Here is a 19,999-nt window from a genome sequence, read left to right as displayed (position 1 = left end):
CACGAATATTTTATGAATTTTTAATCCTATTTAAGCACTAGAAAATTACGAAAAAGCAAGGCACGGGTTTACCTTTGCCGATTCCGACTTCCGGAACGCGCTCGGGATGCCTGACAATGATGGGGTAGCCAAAACCTCGATCCAATTCGGAGACTTTTCCGGTGGTAGTGCATGCGGTGGAAATTCACAGATCCGGACAACCGTCGAATTTCCGCGAATTGAGGATACCTACAGGAAGCCCAATAATAATATATAAAAATCAGGGGTGTTACATTCTTCCCCCCTTACAGAAAATTCGTCCTCGAATTTTACACAAGGCAGAATAAAGTACATGATTACACATTGAACAGATAAGGGTACTTGCTACGCATGTCCCGTTCTGACTCCCAGGTGCACTCTTCCACTGACTGGCTCCTCCACAAAACCTTAACCATAGGGATCTGTTTTGATCTTAGCTGTCTCACTTGGTAGTCCACTATGGCTACAGGTTGCTCCTCAAATGTCAAGTTCTCTTTTAGCTCTATTACATCCGGCTGTAGTACATGAGAAGGATCTGGAATGTATTTCCTGAGCATGGAGATGTGAAACACGGGATGAACGTGAGAAAGGTTGGGTGGTAGCTCCAACCGGTAGGCAACTGCTCCAACTCTATCAGTAACCTCAAAAGGTCCAATATACGGAGGTGCCAACTTGCCCTTCTTTCCAAATCTCATGACTCCCTTCATCGGAGAAACCTTCAGGAATACATAGTCGCCTACTGCAAACTCCATATCCCTCCGTCTGGGGTCTGCATAACTCTTCTGCCTACTGAAAGCTGTTTTCAATCGTTCCCTGATTAAAGAAACTATCTCTGAAGTGTACTGCACTAGGTCTACATCATGCACCTTCGCTTCTCCCATTTCTGTCCAACACAGAGGAGACCTACACTTTCTTCCATATAGTGCCTCATAGGGTACCATCCTATCTTTGGAATGGTAGCGTTGTTGTAGGCAAACTCCACCAAAGCTAGTGATCATCCCATTGACCTCCAAAATCCAAAACACTCATGCGAAGCATGTCTTCGATGTTTGGATTGTCCTTCAATTTGTCCGTGCATGCGAGGGTGGAAAGCCGTACTGAAGTTCAACTGTGTGCCAAGTGCCTCCTGCAACTTTCTCCAAAATCGAGAAGTGAACTGGGGCCCTCTGTCAGATATTATGGAAGCTGGAACTCCATGCAATCTGACGATTTCTCGAATATAGAGTCGGGCGTACTGTGCAACAGAATATGTAGTCTTCACAGGCAAGAAATGAGCTGATTGGTTAGGCGATCTATAATTACCCATATCGAATCATATCCTCGCGTGGTACGAGGCAACCCAGTCACAAAATCCATAGAAATCATTTCCCACTTCCATTCTGGGATAGGGAGCTCTTGCAACTTCCCTGACGGTCTCTGGTGTTCAAACTTCACCTTCTGACAAGTCAAGCACTTGGACACAAAGTCTGCTATGTCTCTCTTCATGCCATTCCACCAATAGCTATCTTTCACATCATGGTACATCTTGGTGGAACCTGGGTGGACATTGTACAGTGTATAGTGTGCCTCTCGCATGATTTCATCTCTGAGATTGTCCATATCGGGCACACATATCCTAGAACCTTGCACTAGGGCACCATCATTGGCAAATCCAAACTCACCACCTTCACCTTGCTGTACTCTTTCTATGATCTTCATTAATTGTTGGTCTCTGTGCTGGGAAACTCTAACTCTGTCCCGCAAGTCTGGCCTCACTGAAAAATGAGCCAACAATACCCCCTCATCTGAAAGATCTAGGATTAAACCTTGATCCATCAACTCATGTACTTCCTGAATCAACGGTCTTTTCTCTGCTGAAATGTGCGCCAAACTGCCAGAAGATTTTCTGCTTAAAGCATCTGCTACTACATTGGCCTTCCCAGGGTGGTACTGGATGGTGCAATCATAGTCTTCCAGAAGCTCCATCCATCTCCTCTGTCTCAAGTTTAAATCCCTCTGTTGGAAGATGTACTTCAAACTCTTATGGTCGGTGTATATCTCGCACACTTCACCATACAGGTAGTGTCTCCAGATTTTTAGTGCAAAGACTACAGCCGCCATTTCCAAATCATGGGTGGGATAGTTCTGCTCATGCCTCTTCAGCTGCCTTGAAGCATAAGCCACTACTTTTCCATTCCACATCAAAACACACCCTAGGCCAACTCTGGAGGCGTCACAGTACACGGTGTATCCTTCACCGCTCATAGGTAGTGTTAACACAGGGGCAGTGGTTAGACACTCCTTATCCTCGTTATTATAACTGACTCTATCGAGCTCTCTTCCTGTCCTTTGCATCTTATCCACTTCCCTTTTCCTATTTTTGGTATTGTTGGTATCTTTTCAACCTGCTGTACTTATTCCTTAATTTTAGTCCTATCTCATCCTTACACCTTTTCCTTCAAAGATGTCTATCCCATCATCAACTTTAACTTTCTTTTTATTTCTTAGTCTTATCTTGATTACTAGTTTCATTACTTCGAGAATTCTAACCCTATGATTTACTCCTACCAGCACATTCTTCACCTTATGTAACACTTATAATTACCCATAGAAAATTTTTCTTGTATCCCCTTTTTTTCAACTTAACTATCAGAACATTATCATTCCCCACCAGCCTCAGTAGGAAATTGCTCATCCTGGATGGATAGGAGCTCCAGAAACTATAAGTTCCATCTGAACTAACACGGCTGTAGGAAATATGTGTCATGCCTTAATTCCAAATAAGATACTTCACGTGTTCATTCTCCTTAATATAATCATATATACTGCCCATAGCTTTCTAAACTTCAACCTCAAATTACCCATCAAAGAACAATTTCATCTATTGAAACTCATCCATAAATAGTACTTCATCTAGCTCATAGTTTAAAACAGTCGCAAGCCTTAGTAGCTAACTCAATTTAACTCCTGTCATTACTCTGATCGTCCTTTCATACTTAACACTAGGTATGCACTTACTGTCATTCTCATATCAGGAAATTGTATATGAATTGGTGCCTATCAAAATCTCAAATAACTAGGTCTCCTTGCCTCAGTCTCTACTACTTATATAACGCTCTGGAATCAAAAACACGAGCTAAACTTGAAAAGAAAGAAAAATATCCTTTATATTCAACTACGCCCGATTGTCCATATAATAACGTTTAACCTATGTTTCTTAGTCTTTCTCTTCAAATTTCTTCATCTCCTAGCACAATTATGCTCTACCTATAAGGTATCATCCGCATGAACCCTTTCATCGTACCATCGTCCTTCTGACATAATATTTTATAATTTATTAACTTTACTTATACTCGACCTATGATTCATATCTATCATCGTTTATATTGTGCCCTTAACCCTTGTTGAATCTTGAAAGATTTCTCTCGCTAATAGATTCTTCCAACACTAATTCCACCCTTATCTATGGTCATTAATTTGATCCTTAAACTTTCTAGTGATTTATTACCATCCATACTTGTCACTTTTTATTCTAACCCTCTTTGTTGCTCTGTCGTTATTGCTTCACCGCAAAGTGATTACATTGATCACACTAAAAATGTTTGCCTGACATTCATAACGAACCTCTAACTACCTTCTCACTATCTCAAAAGTTTAACCTAAAACTTATGTGTCATTATCTATCATTCTTTTCCTCTCATCATACCTATTTGATCCCTTAGACTGACTTTTATTCAACTTACTGCTTACTAACTTCTCTTTCTCTACCTATTTAGGTAGTCCGCAATACCATCGCACACCTTCTAACATTTACTCATTATTATTGTATTCCATACCTCCATCACTTTTCTCACTAATGTGGTCCCATTTTGGATTTTCCATCATTGTCATTCTCCTTGCCAAGAATAACACTTAGCCTATCCTATATCTTAACTTTGTTCCTTTTATTATGCGCTCTTTAGGTTGTCCTTTCATTTATTTCCTTTGTCTTACCCAAAATAGAACTTGACTATTCTATCCTGGTTCCATTCTTTTTCCTAACATAATAAATTGTACTTGCTAACTATATCTTTCGAGTCTCTATCGCGTTATCATATGCATGCTACTCAGATTTGGTCCTTTGACCACTCTAACTAGTACTTCCACTAGCATTTAGATTATATTGCATCCGCAATCAATTGTCCAAACTTTCATTACGCACTTTCTTTATCCATTGGCCTTACGTGATTTATCTTCGCTAATTTATTACTCTTAACACTATTATAATTAGATTATACTATTGTTTTGAATAATTTGAAATTAGAAAGGAACTCAACAAATTACTGATCATACTTTTATTGTATGATCTCTATTCTTATCCTTTAGCTTACATAATACCCTTACTACCTCGAGAACTAATTTTGCAGTAATTTTATTATTATTATTATTATTATTATTATTATTATTATTATTATTATTATTTTCCATGTTTACTCAACTAGCCAAAACTTAAGATTCCGGGCACACCAACCTGTCAGACAACTAAAAGGAATAACATCCATCATGATCTTATTATATATGATTCATATAATGGAACTTGTATCCTCTCCAGTGATACCCGAGCCAACTACTCTCTACCACACTCTCGGTCCATCTGGGACACTATTCTATAAGTCATCATTATCAGTAATAACCTTCGATCCATTCTGAAAAGATAGGACTATATCCTAACTTGCTGCAACAAAGGTACTACATCTGCCACCTTGCCAGAACCATGTCAAATTAATGACTCTTTTATCATATCATAGCTCTATAAATCATCAATTCATAGTTTCGACCTTCTCTAGGTAGTAGAGTTGTACTTTATTCCATACTGATACACACAAGGTATACTATTCTCACTCTATAAGTGTCACCTTTACTTTGCAACTAGTCAGAACCTGCAGTCCGATGGCAACTCTTGATGTAACTCTAGCTCATGTCAGTAATCTGAGTCACTGACTCTAGTTATCACCCAACTGTGACCTTTCAATATTTTAACTCTAGACTCTTAACCAAGAGTTCCCAACTCCTCTGCAAATACAGAACTCTGTTCTGGCATAACTATACCAAAACAGAAGCCATCTCAAACACCCTCATTATGGAGCACCATGGGGATGCACGCAGCTCTATACAATAATCTCATGTCGGTACTGTGTCTGCGACTTACAGAGCGGACATCGAGAACATTGTATAGTTACTACGATACGTCTGACGGACTAGGTCTCCTAATTTCTTATCTCTCTGAATCTTCTATTATCACAAACTTATTACATTTGGGTCATCTACGTGTTGCCGAAGAGTGGTATCCTCATCCTTATCTAGGCCAACTGTACTTTCAAGACTCACTTTTATGTACTCGTGCCTTGCACGAAATGGGCACACCATTTAAACCCATACTGACAAAAATATAGTATTTATTGGAGTACATATCCTCATGATAGACCTCAACATGTCTGCTAACTCTATTTCACCTTTCTATGTACTCCACGAAAATCAAGACACTAACTGAGGAACTTTTATAGTTCCCGAGGTATAACGCAGAATCTAGAAACAAGGAATTACAGAAAAAGACGAAACAGAATCCTATACTCCGCATGTAACATCCTAACAAGACTCCTTTTACACTCCCAATTATATTATTTCCCATGAATCTAGAGCCTAAGCTCTGATACCAACTTTGTCACGACCCAACCTATGGGCCGGACCAAGACTAGGACACAGGCCACCTAAAGCCCCTGAGGCCCGTAGTAAGCCTAACTTTTCATTAACCCAACTCTAAGGCCCATTTGGGCCCAATTTCAAGAAAACAAACGGACAGAGTCCGGCCATAAAATGGACTTACCAACGGGGAGTTTTCGACTTACCCGACCTGTAAACACAATATATAGTCAATTGGGGAGCTCAGCTCACCCTCCACATACTCATCAACATAATAATAAATGGGAGCTCAGCTCCCTCATCCAATCCATCAAACATGCATAGCATATTAAGTTTACAGGTCCCAAAATAATAATTTAGTTTACAGACCCAAATCAAATAAACATTTCTAACACATGCGGAAATTATAAGATTTAACAAGTTTATACAAACAGTAATAATTGACCTGCGAGGGAGAAAGCAGGTTAACCTCAAAAAATATCCTCCTGTGGCCTGTAAAAATTTTTGAACAGGAGTGAGCGTTCGACTCAGAGAGTAAAATATCAATTTTAACCATAATCTCTATAACTATCTAGAACTAATGCACCCTGTAGAGTGAAATGCAATATCAACAACATTTTCACAACATAACATCAAAAAGGTAATTTGGAGCACTCACACACCCTGTAGTATCAATCATAACATATGGGAGCTGATCCCCTATACAGCTCTCTTAAATCCAACCTGGTGCCAATAATTACTCAAGCTCGGTCTTCCACTTAATAACCAAATCGAGGTCCCAGTAATTACTCAAGCCGTGACTACCCCTCGAAGGATCGGGTCCCAGCGAATTACTCAAGCCGTGACTACCCCATCCTATCCATAGTCCACACCACATCACACGCACGCCAACGCACGCACACTGCTCCAAATTACCACAACAACATCCATGGCACATCATGATTATGAATGCAATATAAATCGTGCCTATAGTTTAACTACATACATATATGCATATAAGTGATGCATGGGCATGCTTGAACATATAATAATATCGAAATTACAATTAAAATTAATATTCTACTCACAGACTTGACGACAATCACTGTGGCGGCTGGGCGGAGGAAGAAGGTTGTTCCGGCTCACCTGACAATTATATTACAATTATTTAATACAATCTGACTCAATACAAACAAAGAAAAAGACCAATACGTCCTAAGTCGTGCCGAAAATCCGGCAGAGTCTCCCCTATACCTAGGACCTACCCAACCTGCAAAAGGGTTCAAAACACACTTCTATACTCACAATCCATATATCCACAACTCAATCACATCACACAGCCCCTCCTGGGCCCATCAAATCAATCATTCATCACAATATGTAAAATTTCAATTTAGTCCTTATAATTGATCATTTTTGCAAAAACTGCTCAAATAAGCTCTAAAAATTATAAAACTCTGCCCCGCGGTCCTTAGAAATATTACTAAGCTATTGCAAAAAGAATCGTAATTTTCTAAGCTACCACGAATATTTTATAAATTTTTAATCCTATTTAAGCACTAGAAAATTACGAAAAAGCAAGGCTCGGGTTTACCTTTGCCGATTCCGACTTCGGGAACGCGCTCGGGATGCCTGACAATGGTGGGGTAGCCAAAACCTCGATCCAATTCGGAGACTTTTCCGGTAGCTGGTCTGTCTGGCCGGAAATTCACAGATCCGGACAACTGTCGAATTTCCGCGAATTGAGGATACCTACACGAAGCCCAATAATAATATATAAAAAATCAGGGGTGTTACAATATATATAAAGTAGATAGGTTTTTTCCTGGTGTTGTCATATAGGATTCTAAAATAATTATATTTATATCACATGGCACTATTTAAAGTAGTCAAATTTTCTCACATATGCCAATTATATTAAATTGAATTTATTACTAGTAATTTTTTTCCTTACCTCATTTATCAATTATATTGATAGCAAATTTTTTTCCTTATTTTATTTTTAAGTTATAATCCAAATTTAACTTTTTACTGCCTAAATACACATAAAAATGATATTTAATATGCTTAAATATATATATTTTCTTTTTTATCAATATTAAAGTTCAATTGCTTTAGTACAAGAAATTAAGAAAATAATATTCTATTATCTGTAATCCAAATTTTACCATTTGTGAATTGTAATTATTCTTCAAACTTGAAGTGAAGCAAAAAAGTCACTACAAGTTATGTGTCTTCATTTGGAGGTTGTACCACAAACATATCATTAGATCAGCACTATAATCTCAAATTTACAAATCAAACACTAGAAAGATCCATCATAAGATTCACCTCAATAAATAAAACATGTCTCTCATAGTATTAAAAAAAAAAAAAAAAATAAAAGCAGTATTTGTTTAATTGGTATTAGAATAGAATGATATTGCTTTTGCAAAAAACCAAGTCTAAAAAAACAATCTTCTCAGCAAGAAAGGCTTTTTGTATTATTTAAAAACAAAGTTAAAATATTTTTCTTTTTAGAGAAATTATTTAAAAAATCAATAATCCCAACAAAAAATAGAATACAGAACCAAGTATAACAAGTCAAATGAAAAAAAATATAGCAAAATTACTATAAAGAGTGGTAGAAAAAGTGAGAATCCAAAAAGAATCATAAGGAAAATTGTCATTTTAAAGCAAAACACTAATAAAATGAATGAGAAGAATAAAAAAATGGTAACTATAAAAAAGACTTTGCTTTAAATATATAATCTTTTTAGTATTTTTCTAAAGAGTAAAAATATATAATTATTATATAACTTCTAAATTTAAATATTTTTTATTCTTTTAAATGAAATATCAACATTAAATTTTATTTATATTTCCTAAATAGTTTTAATTAAATTTAATTTTCTTTAAAATATTTGTTCTAAATTAGAACAAAAAATTAATGATATTTAAATATTTATAAGAAATTAATAATTGATTTTTTTTAAAGATACCTAATTATTAAATGTTATTTAAAAAAAAGATCAAAATTAAATTTTATCTATATTTCCTAAATAGTTGTAATATATAATTATTATATAATCTAATTTTCTAAATATAATTCTTAATTAATATGATATTTCAAATTTAAATAATAAAAAATTATTAATTACTATAATTAAGTTTAACTTCCTTTAAAATATCTGTTTAAAAATGGAACTAATAATCAGGAGATATTTAAATATTTTTAGAAATTAATGATAAAAATTTTCATTAAGTTTAATTTCCTTTAAAATGTGTACTTTAAATTAAAATTAGGAATTATAGGATATTTGAATTATTGTGAGAAATTAATGATTAAAATTTTAAAGGTAATTAATCTTTAATTAAAAAAATAAAATGTCAACATTAAATTTTATTTATATTTTCTAAATATTTTTAATTAAATTTAATTTTCTTTAAAATATCTACTCTAAATTATGACCAAAATTCTTAGTGATTAAAATATATATATATATATATATATATATATATATATATATATATATATATATATATATATATATATATATATAATGAATTATGAAAAAATGAAATGAAGTAAAAATTTATTTTCATTGTAATGGTAAATAGGAAATTTATTTCAATATTCAATTTTCATTTTTTTTTATATTTTTTATAATATATTAATAAATAATTAATATTATTACTTTGATTAATATTAATTAAGTTATATTGTTTTATTATTATTTAGAAAAATTAATTAATGATATAATTTTTTAAAATTATAATTAAGTTGTTAATTTCTTAATTATGTGTATATAAGTTACAAACTATTTATTTAGTTATTACTTTAATATTGTAATAAGTAACTATTATTATTATTATTATTATTATTATTATTATTATTATTATTATTATTATTATTATTATTATTATGTAGAAACCTCAATTTAATTAGATATAGGAAATTTTTTTTATTTTATATATATATAAAGATGTTATATTTAATAATTATATTAAATAATGTAATTAATTATTATCATTACTATTACCATTAATTATTTTTACTATTACTATTATTATCATAATTTTTATAGTTAACTAATTAAAAATATTAGACATATTTTAATAATTTTATAAATTTCTTATTTAATGACTCTTAAATTTTTAATTATTTCATTTAATTATAAAAATTTAATAATTATATATTTCTTAAAATTAATAAAATAATTTAAAATTATGCTACGAAAATAATCACATGGAGTTAAATCTTTTGCTTTATTTCTCTCTCTCTTTTATATATTTAATAATTTTTAATTTACTTTAATTTTTTTTAGTTTTATTTATCTTATTTTAGTATTCATTTAATAAAAACATATTTTTAATTGTTTATTGAATGTTATATAAAATGAATTGTGAAAAAATAAAATGAAATAAAAATTTATTTTCATAGTTATGCTAAATAATAAATTTATATTAATATTCAATTTTCATTATTTTTTGATATTTTTTATAGTATAATAATAAATAATTAATATTATTAATTTAGTTAATATTAATCATGTTATGTTATATTATTTTATTATTATTTAAAAAAATTAATTAATGATACAAATTCTATAAATTATTATTAAATTATTAATTTCTTAATAACGTATATGCAAGTTACAAATTATATAATTATTATATTTTAATATTATAATAATTAGCTTTTATTAGTATTGTTGTTATTATTATTATTATTACAAATGTCTAGAAAAGTTTAATTTAATTAGAAATAAGAAAAATTAAGAGTTAATCATATTAATTTATTAATTATACTAAATGAACACACATATGCTAATTTATGTATGTTCCATATTCACTTTCTGATGAAGAGGTAGTTTAGATTTTATAAAATAAATTCAAGAAGAGACAGGATTTTAAATTTATCACATTTATAGCAAGTAGGAATTTTTAATTGAATTCATTGATAATAATTTTTCTATATTTTTTAAACAGTTGTAATATATAATTATTATATAATTTTATTTTTAAATACGATTGTTAATTATTTTGATCTTCCAAATTTAAATAATAGAAAAAGTATTGATTACTAAATATAATTATCATTCATTGCAAATTTCTTACTTTTTAATTTAAAAATTCAATGACAGTTACTTTAAAGGAAAGTGAAATATTTTTAAACACATTTACTGCAATTAAATTTAGTATTTAATTGCTAATAATTTGATAATTTAAGACATTTAATTTTAAATTTTAATTAATATTATAATGATTATCCAATTATTACTATTTAATTTCCTTTAAAATATCTGCTTTAAATTATAATCAAGCATATTTGAATTTTTATGAGAAATTAATGATTAATTTTTTTTTAAACATATCGAATTATTAAAGGTAATATCTATCAATTAATTTTTAATTTTTTAAAAGAGAAAAGTCAATTTAAGCATTTTCTGTATTTTTTAAATAGATGTAATATAATTACTATATATAATTATCACATGTTATTATGTTCCTAATTTTTAATTTAAAAAGTTAATTCTAGTAAAATCAATACTTATATTTACTTTAAAGAAAAATTAATATTTAAAAGTTTTTTTTCTTCCTTTTATGCATTTAATAAATTTTAATTTACTTTTATTTTATTTTATTTTATTACTTTAAAATGATTTTATTATTATTATTATTATTATTATTATTATTATTATTATTATTATTATTATTATATACGAAGAATAATTTATGACTATTAAAAAAATAACTTATGACCATTAAATTCATTGATTTGAGAATAATTATTAACTTATTTGATTAAAATTTATTACCAATATTTTAGTAAATAGTAATATTAAAATCCTTTTAATTGAAAAATAATATATATATATATATAATATAATTATTATAATTATTTTTAAATATATAATTATTATATAACTTCTAAATTTAAATATTTTTATTTTTTTAAAATAAAAGGTTAACATTAAATTTTATTTATGTTTCCTAAATAGTTTTAATTAAATTTAATTTTCTTTGAAATATCTGTTCTAAATTAAAACCAAGAATCAATGATATTTGAATATTTATAAGAAATTAATAATTATTTTTTTTAAAGATGTCTAATAATTAAATATTATTTAAAAAAAATCAAAATTAAATTTTATCTATATTTCCTAAATAGTTGTAATATATAATTATTATATAATCCAATTTTCTAAATATAATTCTTAATTAATATGATATTACAAATTTAAATAATAAAAAATTATTAATTACTATAATTAAGTTTAATTTCCTTTAAAATATTTATTTAAAATTATAACTAAGAATCATAAGATATTTATTTTTTTTTTAGAAATTAATGATAAAATTTTTCATTAGGTTTAATTTTCTTTAAAATATATGCTTTAAATTAAAATCAGAAATTATAGGATATTTGAATTCTTGTGAGAAATTAATGATTGAAATGTTAAAGGTAATTAATCTTTAATTTAAAAGAAAATAAAAGGTCAACACTAAATTTTATTTATATTTTCTAAATAGTTTTAATTAAATTTAATTTTCTTTAAAATATCTACCCTAAATTAGGACCAAGATTCTTAGTGATTAATATATATATATATATGTAATGAATAATGGAAAAATGAAATGAAGTAAAAATTTATTTTCATTGTTATGGAAAATAGGAAATTTATATTAATATTCAATTTTTATTTTTTTTATAGTATATTAATAAATAATTAATATTATTATAAATAATTAATATTATTACTTTAGTTAATATTAGTTATGTTATATTGTTTTATTATCATTTAGAAAAATTAATTAATGATATAATTTTTTAAAATTATGATTAAATTATTAATTCCCTAATTATACGTATATAAGTTACAAACTTTTTACTTAATTATTATTTTAATATTATAATAAGTAACTATTATTATTATTATTATGTAGAAATCTCAATTTAATTAGATATAGGAAAAACTATTTATTTTATATATAGAGAGAGAGGTTATATTTAATAATTATATTAATTAATATAATTAATTGTTACCGTTACTGTTACTATTAATTATTTTTATTATTACTATTATTATCACAATTTTTATAGTTAACTAATTAAAAATATTAAACATATTTTAATAATTTTATAAATTTTTTATTTAATAATTCTTAAATTTTTAATTATTTCATTTAATTATAAAAATTTAAGAATTATATATATCTTAAAATTAATAAAATAATTTAAAATTATCGTATGAAAGTAGTCACATAGAGTTAAATATTTTGTTTTTTTTTCTCTTTCTCTTTTATATATTTAATAATTTTTAATTTACTTTAATTTTATTTTATTTTTATTTATCTTATTTTAGTATTTATTTAATAAAGACATATTTTTAATTGTATATTGAATGCTATATAAAATGAATTGTGAAAAAATAAAATGAAATAAAAATTTATTTTCATAGTTATGCTAAACAATAAATTTATATTAATATTCAATTTTCATTATTTTTTGATATTTTTATAGTATTTTAATAAATAATTAATATTATTAATTTAGTTAATATTAATCATGTTATATTATATTATTTTATTATTATTTAGAAATATTAATTAATGATACAAATTCTATAAATTATGATTAAATTATGATTAAATTATTAATTCCATAATAATGTATATGTAAGTTACAAATTATATAATTGTTACATTTTAATATTATAATAAGTAGCTATTATTATTATTATTATTATTATTATTATTATTATTATTATTATTATTATTATTATAAATGTCTAGAAAAGCTTAATTTAATTAAAAATAATGTCATTTAATTGTTTATAAAACAAATTCAATAAAAGATAGAATTTTAAATTTATCACATTCATAGCAAGTAGCAATTTTTAATTAAATTCATTGATAATAATTTTTTTATATTTATTAAACAATTGTAATATATAATTATAATATAATCCAAATTTAAATAATAGAAAAAGTATTGATTACTAAATATAATTGTCATTCATTACAAGTTTCCTACTTTTTAATTTAAAAAGTCAATGACAATTATTTTAAAGGAAAGTAAAATATTTTTGAACATATTTACTATAATTAAATTTAGTATTTAATTATTAATAATTTGGCAATTCAAGACATTTAATTTTAAAATTCAACTAATATTATAATGATTACCCAATTATTACTATAACTAAAAGTTTAATTTCCTTTAAAATATCTGCTCTAAATTATAATAAAGCATATTTAAATTTTTATGAGAAATTAATGAATAATTTTTTTTAAACATATTAAATTATTAAAGGTAATATATATCCGTTAATTTTTAATTTTTTAAAAGAGAAAAGTCAATTTAGGTATTTTCTGTATTTTTTAAATAGATGTAATATAATTACTAAATATAATTATCACATGTTATTATGTTCCTAATTTTTAATTTAAAAAGTCAATTGCAGTAAAATCAATACTTATATTTACTTTGAATAAAAATTAATATTTAAAAGTTTTTTCTCCTTTTATGCATTTAATAAATTTTAATTTACTTTAATTTTATGTTATTATTATTATTATTATTATTATTATATATGAAGAATAATTTATTGCTATGCACGGTAATATATATATATATATATATATATATATATATATATACCAATGACACGCAGGATCGATGGGATAGCCAACAGAGATAAAATTAATATAAAGAAGAAGAAGAAAGAACAATAAATAATAAGAAGATGCAGTCAAATGAAAATGCAGTAAAATGAAAATGAGAATTTAATAAATCAAAAAGTTATAATAGCATAAGATTATGGGCGGTAGAACCAGCCACATATATAGATATAAAGAATAAAACAACAAGTTATAAAAGCATAAAAATATGGGCGGTAGAACCAGCCACGGATATAGATTTGAAGAATAAAATAAATAAAGATTGTAAGAAGATAGTTTTATTGAAGCTCTGATATCGGACACTCACAAGGAGATAGGATGAGGAAAGGGAGAGCTACTTCTAAGGAAAACTCATAAAGAAAAACTTGTAAAATGAAGTAGAGAGCCTCTTCCTTTTATAGATGAAGGAAAGAGGTTTACAATGATTATAAGTTACTATTACACATGTGAAAGGTAAAAAGAAATATAAGTGGAGTGGAAAATGTCAAAGTTATTGCAAGTGGAATTCCTGTAGCCATGTGATGACCAGAGTTGTCTTCATGATAGCCAAAAAAGTTGACCTTGAACTGTAGGCATGTGAAGAGTTACTTGTGCTTTAAGGCAGACAATATTCCAAAGCAGTCATCCTCATTATCATTATCGAGACTGACGACATCAGAAGATGAGCTAGCTTGGCTTGGAGTTTTTAAAGTGGGTGACCTGTTACTCAGCAATTATTGTATGATAGTAAAATATTCTTCTTCAGACTTGGCCTGGGCCAAGAGGGATTGAGCATTTGATTTTTGGGCCAAAAAAGTTATAGGGTTTTGGGCAGAAGTTGAAGGAAGTTGTCTTTGCTCCTTAGGCTGTTTGAGTAGCCATTATTTCATAGCTTCTAAGGAGGCCTTTTGATGCTTTTGAAATTTGGACCACCATCTAATTTTGAACTTGCGAATTAGAACTGGCCCTTGGAGAAGTTGATCAGTTTTGTAACTATAGTCCCATGAAAGAACCCATGGCACAAAGAACTTCGAAGCAAATAGTATGAGGGGATGAAATATGTCTTCTTCAGTTGTGAGCTTATAGCGAGCCTTGAAAGTTGTATACCCTTGATTGATTTCGGAGGGCAATATTTCAGGGATGGCTCCCATCCAGTTCCACCATTGGGCTAACCATCTGGGAAAGTGAAATTTGGAGACGGTCTGGAAGAAAAATAGTCAAGTGTGACAGTTGCTGGGGTTTTGGATTAGAAAAACATTTATCCAAGCTTGGTGGTAATCCCAATATGTGAAAGTTGTAGTAGAAGCGATGCTTTGACCAAATCTAGCTTGAAATTTCTTTGGGGCAGATAAGTCTTGTCCCCAATTGGCAGGGTGGATAACTTTGAGTATAGTGCAGGTGGAATAGTTTGGGACAAGGGAGTTTTCTGGGAAGTGTTTAATTTTGACCGACCCAGTTTCAATCAAGATACTTTGGTAGTAGGTTGGATCTTTAGACTTATCCCACGGCTTGAAGCGCCAAAAACCAAAGAACTTAGCTGCACATAAACGAGGGTTAGAATCATAAAATCCATCCTCAACAGTTAAAATACTTTGATAAGAATCCTTTAAAATCCAGTTGAATGCTGAACTAGAGTTTTGAGAAAAGCTTTGTGAAACCACTGGTTCGTTTGATTTTAAAGTCAAATCCATTGAAGGAACAAGTTTAGGAGTTGAAACAGTTTGAGAATGTGATTTTTGAGAGAGAGTTTTTTCGTTTTGAACAATAATTTCTCTCTCAGCTTCTTGAGAGCAAGCTTGAGTTAAAAGTTTTTTGGGTTGTCCTTCTGGGAGCGAATCTCTGAGAGACTGGCAAAGTTGTGGGTGATTAATAAGGCCTGCAAGCCACACTTGCAAGTCACTTGGAGAAAGTTGTTCTGGAGGAGTTTGGGAAGTTGAAGGTTGGTCAAGTTGATCTATTTCTTTCTAGAATAAAGCATTCCATGAGACAATAGGGCTTTGGGAAGTCATCTTAGGTTGGCTTAGTGTAAGTTGTTGAGAGGAAGCTTGGGGTTTGGGTGAAGTTTTTTTTGAGGTAGAAGCTGAAGCTTTTTCTTTTGTTGATTCTTCGGTCTTCTTTCTTGGGATCATTGTGAGGAGTCTACAAGAATTCATGAGTTAGAAAGTCAGGGATAGAATTCATATCTCCTCTAATATATTCGATATCAAAGTAAAAAATACTTAAAATAGCTTGCCAACGAGCAAAGATTTGTTTGGAAGCAATGTTTTGAACATCCTTTTTCAAAACCTCTTTTGCAGATTTGCAGTCAATTCGAAGCAAAAATTTTATATTAAGCAAATCACTTTGAAATTTTTGAATGCAGATGACTATGGATAAAATTTCTTTTTTAATAGTGGAATAATTTTTCTGGGTTTCATCCCAATGTCCAGAAACATACTGAACTATAACTTCTTTGTTATTTTTAAGTTGCTTTAGAATTTCTCCATATCCAAGATCAGAGGCATCAGTTTCAACAATTTTAAAAGCAAATGGATCAGCAAGATGTAAGCAAGGAATTTGCTTTATTTGGGTTTTGATTTTCTGAACAAGAGAAGTGTGTTCCTGTGTCCAGGGCTTAGGATTCTTTTTGAGTCTTTCATGAAGTGGTTGAAGCAGTTTATTTAAGTTTGGAAAGAAATCTAAGACATAGTTTAAACATCCTAGAAATCTTTGAAGTTGAGTTTTTTCAATAATTTTATCAGGAAACTTATTAGTGAAAGCAAGTGACCTTTCTATTGGTGAGATTGTACCATTGGAGACATAGTGTCCTAAGAACCTAATCCTAGTCTGGAAAAGATTAATTTTGGACTTAGAAACTACTAATCCATTTCTTTTAGCAACAAGAATAAAAGTTCTTAGATGTTTGAAATGTTGCTCAATAGAAGATGAAAAGATTAAGACATCATCAATGTAGACTATGCAAAATGCAGAGTATGGATTAAAAATGTCATTCATGATGCATTGAAATTCAGATGGGGCATTTTTCAAACCAAATGGCATGACATTCCATTCATATTGGCCAAACGAGATGGTGAAAGCAGTTTTGTAACGATCTTTGAGATCTATTTGTATTTGCCAAAAGCCAGATTTCATGTTAAACTTTGAAAAGATTTTTGCAGCAAAAAGTTTTTGAAGAAGATCCTTTTTGTTTGGAATCGGGTAACGAATCCATTTCAAAGCTTTGTTAAGAGGCTTATAGTTAATAACAAGTCGGGGGACTCATCTTTCAATTTTGGAAGACTTGTTAACATAAAAAGCAGCACAACTCCAGGGGGACCTTGAAGCAGAAATTAAACTTTTAGAAAGCAAATCTTTAATTTCATTTCTACAGTGGTTTTTAAGTTCTTTATTCATTTTAATTAGGCAGGCTTTAGTAGGAATTTGAGATTCTTGAAAATCATTTTCGTAAGGGAGATCAACAACATGTTGTTTTCTTTCCCAAAAAGCATTCGGAAGATCTGAACAAACAGTATTTTCTATTTGTCGTTGAAGAAGAGAAATCCTTTTCTTTAAAACAGGATGTTGAAGTTGATTTTGAATTCTTTGGATTAAAACAGTTTTTCTTAGGTTTTGAAGTTCTATTTCCTTTGACAAAATCAGACAGTTGAGCTGATTTTCATAAACAGAGCAGGCTTTAATACTGTGCAAGTTACGAGTTTGGGGTTTTTCAATAAAAGGGAAAACAATCTTTTTTCCTTTAAGTTTAGCAGAAATATGATCATAATTAACAGCATAAGGAGTAATAAGATTTATGAATGAAGTGCCAAGTATGACCGTATGATGAATGTTATGCACAAGCAAAAATGAAGTTTTGATTTGCAAACCGTTATTCAAAACATATGCATCAGTTTTTGAATCAATTTCGAGATAAGAGTTGTTAGCGGCCTTTAGCTTTTCAGTAGTTGCTTCTCGAATTGCTTTTGGAATTATTTCTTCCTTGATACAATTAAGGTCAGCACCTGTATCAAAGAGAGCAATAGTTTCCAATCAAAAATCATCAGAAATTTTCAAAGTTATTTTGACCAAATATTTTTGGGAAGTGACTTGTTTTAAAATTGAAAGAAAATTATCTGGAACATCTTGTAGATTGGCTAGTTGTGGTGTTTCAGTTTCAGATTGTGGATTGTCTTCTTCTTCTTCAGAAAATTTGTTAAGAAGAAGTTGAATGGCAACAGAGTCTTCCTTCTGTTTGGTTTGGAGTTGCTTGAGTTCAGACTTGATAGTTTTGATTTCAGTCTGGAGTTCTTGAATGGTGGAAGCAGAGGTTTTTGTTTTGGAAGTTTTGGCCTTTTGTAAGATGACTGTGAGGTCATATGGGTTATTGGCTTTAGATGGCACAGAAGTAGAAGGGGTTTGAGAAGATGATGCCTCAAAAGAATGTTGAAGTTTGGTGAGATATTCTTTCTGAAGTTGAGGGTCTTGGATGTGTTGAATAACATCGAGCATAAACCTTTGATCTCTGGTGAGCATATTCAGTTGCTTTTCAGATTTATCAGAAGTAGAAGAGTCGGAGAGGACTTCATCAAGCTGGAGGGCTTGATTATCTTCTGAAGAAATTGAAACAGTTTCTTCAGAATCAGAAGACTCAAGTAAAAGGGCTTCAAGTTTACACAAAGTTGCTTCTTTAAGTTGGAGCTCATGGATTCTCCTGTTGAGCTTGCAATATTTTGCAATGTGACCTTTCTTAAGGGTATACAACTTTCAAGTCTCGCTATAAGCCTACAACTGAAGAAGACATATTTCATTCCCTCATACTATTTGCTTCGAAGTTCTTTGTGCCATGGGTTCTTTCATGGGACTATGGTTACAAAACTGATCAACTTCTCCAAGGGCCAGTTCTAATTCCCCAGTTCAAAATTATATGGTGGTCCAAATTTCAAAAGCATCAAAAGGCTTCCTTAGAAGCTGTGGAACAATGGCTACTCAAACAGCCTAAGGAGCAAAGACAACTTCCTTCAACTTCTGCCCAAAACCCTATGACTTTTTTAGCCCAAAAATCAAATGTTCAATTCCTCTTGGCCCAGGCCAAGTCTGAAGAAGAATATTTTACTATCATGTAACAATTGCTGAGTAACAGATCACCCACTTCAAAAACTCCAAGCCAAGCTAGCTCATCTTCTGATGTCATCAGTCTCGGTAATGATAACGAGGATGACTGCTTTGAAATATTGTCTACCTTAAAGCACTAGTAACTCTTCATATGCCTATAGTTCAAGGTCAACTTTTCCGGCTATCATCAAGACAACTCTGGTCATCACATGGCTACAGGAATTCCACTTGCAATAACTTTTGACATTTTTCACTCCACTTATATATTTTTTTACCTTTCACATGTGTAATAGTAACTTATAATCATTGTAAATCTCTTTCCTTCATCTATAAAAGGAAGAGGCTCTCTACTTCATTTTACAAGTTTTTCTTTATGAGTTTTCCTTAGAAGTAGCTCTCCCTTTCCTCATCCTATCTCCTTATGAGTGTCCGATATCAGAGCTTCAATAAAACTATCTTCTTACAATCTTTATTTGTTTTATTCTTTCAATCTATATCCGTGGCTGGTTCTACCACCCATATTTTTATGCTTTTATAACTTGTTATTTTATTCTTTATATCTATATATGTGGCTGGTTCTACCGCCCATAATTTTATGCTATTATAACTT

This window comes from Hevea brasiliensis, chromosome 10 (assembly GCF_030052815.1).
Source record: "Hevea brasiliensis isolate MT/VB/25A 57/8 chromosome 10, ASM3005281v1, whole genome shotgun sequence".
NCBI classification, from domain to species: domain Eukaryota; kingdom Viridiplantae; phylum Streptophyta; class Magnoliopsida; order Malpighiales; family Euphorbiaceae; genus Hevea; species Hevea brasiliensis.
Note: the sequence above shows the minus strand (reverse complement) of the source record.